This window comes from Gouania willdenowi, chromosome 17 (assembly GCF_900634775.1).
Source record: "Gouania willdenowi chromosome 17, fGouWil2.1, whole genome shotgun sequence".
In the NCBI taxonomy this organism is placed as follows: Eukaryota; Metazoa; Chordata; class Actinopteri; order Blenniiformes; family Gobiesocidae; genus Gouania; species Gouania willdenowi.
The window spans coordinates 33,109,632-33,111,946 of NC_041060.1; the positions used below are offsets into that span (position 1 = coordinate 33,109,632).

A 2,315-nucleotide genomic window follows, 5' to 3' on the forward strand; every position below is an offset into this window, starting at 1 on the left:
TTTATAATTGTCTTTCTCTGCTCCAGCCTGCAGTGCTGATCCTGCTCTCACTGGTCCAGCGGCAGCTGAAGTCGCAAGGACTCTATGTGACCAAACCTGACCACCAGTTCTAAATATGTCAGAACCTGACCCGTCCGGTGTTGTCGGGTATCCATCCTTTAGTCACGATATCAGCTGCGGTGCTAAAGATGCGCGCCCCGGTGGTGGCTTGGCTGATCACTTCAGTGACACTTACAACCATTGTGTCACTATGGAGTATGATTTCTTGATCCTGCCCTATGCTCCTTTAACCTAACAAATGTTTTTGGATGTTCAGAGGATCACAAAAAAATCTACATCTACACATTTGCCGTGTTATTTATTGCCCCTAAAAATGTTCTGCCCCCCAACTCTCACAAACCCTTAATTGTTGTTTTTTGTAGATCATCGCCTACTCACGTTGCTCCAGGTAAATTAGAAATATTGTACCTGAGCTGGGATATGAACTGATTATCTATTCACACACCCGTTCTTGCAATGTCTTCATACACTTTAATACAGTAGATGCACACATGTCTAACCTGCCCTGGTCAGGGCAGGTTAGACATCCAGTTAGGATCATGGAAAGTAATATTTGCTCTGTTTCAGAATCGAGTTTTGACTTTTTTTTTTTTTACCGTCTCCTGGGAATGACAGGTTCACGAGGGGAACAGTACTCAGCCATGTTTGGAAGTCCAGAAATCACACAGCAACCCACACTAAAGCTATTATTATTGGAAGAAAATACCACAGACCAAGTATTTGTAGTGGAGTTGTAACACTCAATTATTTTTTTTCCTCTCCTACAAGAGACAACAAAGATCCGCTTGTTCATCACTGCAATTCCAAAGTCTCTGTGACTGTGGACCATTTCAGGGACATCATGCCAGGTGTTGGTCACTGGGTCGTAAGCCTCAGCAGACCTCAGATGTGTGGAGTCATCTTTGCCGCCAACTGCAAAAATGTGGCCCATATATGTAACAACCCCTAGTTGATACCGAGGTGTTCCCATGGGACTGATCATTGTCCACTGGTTGGTGTCTGGGTTGTAACACTCAGCAGTATCCAGTACTCTAAGATTCGCCCCTCCACATATGTAAATCTTGTTGTTCAGTGTGGAGCAGCTGGCGTCGATCCTCTCTTCATTCATTGATGCAATGAACGTCCACTGGTTGATATTGGGCTGGTAGCGTTCAGCAGATCTGAGTGAGGATTCATCATCATAATTCTCAAAGCCTCCCATAGCGTAGATGCATCCCTTTAGCACGGCAACACTCATTAAGCCCCGTGACACATGCAGTGGTGACACCTCCTGCCAAGTGTGGTTGACTAGATTAAACCTCCACACTCTGTCATGGCGCTCATTCCAATCAAAAACACCACCCACAATATAGAGGTATTTACCAAGGAAGACAGTGCTGGCTAAGAATGAGGGAATCATGGGATCCATGTGATTATTTGGAACTGTGATCCAGCTGTTAGTGATGAAGTCAAAGGTCTCTATGGCCTCAGAAAAAAATTCAACCACTAGTAAGACAGCGTTTGGCAAGCGACGGCAAAACAAGGTTTTGTTAATCTCAGGCTCAGAGTAGAGTAACGAAGGTCTAGACATGACTTGAAGGGTATTATAGACCAAGAGGTGGGACTCAGGGTTTGTTTTTACCACATCATTGCTAAGCACATTGTGCCTGATGTACCTTTTGTTCATCAGCCCCAGTCGTACCTTTGGTAACAGAGTAGCAATGGCTCCCTGTCGTTCCTCCGGCTTATGTTTTATCCACCTTAAAACACTTTCATAAACTTTGCTCTCCTTTGTCACAGTAAGGTTCTCCTGACCCAGGATATGAGCCATCTCCTGCACCTCAAGCTGCAAAAATTCTTCACAGAGTGCAGCTTCCTCAAAATTCTCACAGATAAAGGGGAATGCCTCAAACTGCAGTTTGAGAATAATGGGAATATTCCAGTAATTTGTAAACTGCCACAGCCCGATGCAGTTTCCTGGGCAGAGATTATTTTTAAGGAATTCAAAACATGTTTGTTCCAGACTCTTTACATTGAAATGAGGCGCTTCCATCATAGATTAAAAATATTGCTGGTTTAAGTAAAGTCACTGAGAAGAGGTTGTGGAAAGTTTGCTCACTTTTTTTTTGAGGGGGGAGGGCCTATGGGTTATTTTTTTTTTTTGGAGGGGGGGGGGATTGGAGGGGTTATTGTTGTGTTGCAACCAACTTGAATAGGTGTATATCACCACCTACTGTACTGGAGTGTGTAAACTCAACAGAACTACCCCCTGAGTG

At 44.1% G+C, this 2,315-nt stretch overlaps 1 pseudogene; it reads right to left on the reverse strand.

Moving 5' to 3' along the window:
- Positions 1-652: 652 nt before the first annotated feature.
- On the reverse strand, positions 653-1,468 carry LOC114478818 (kelch-like protein 10 pseudogene; annotated as a pseudogene).
- Positions 1,469-2,315: the final 847 nt, after the last annotated feature.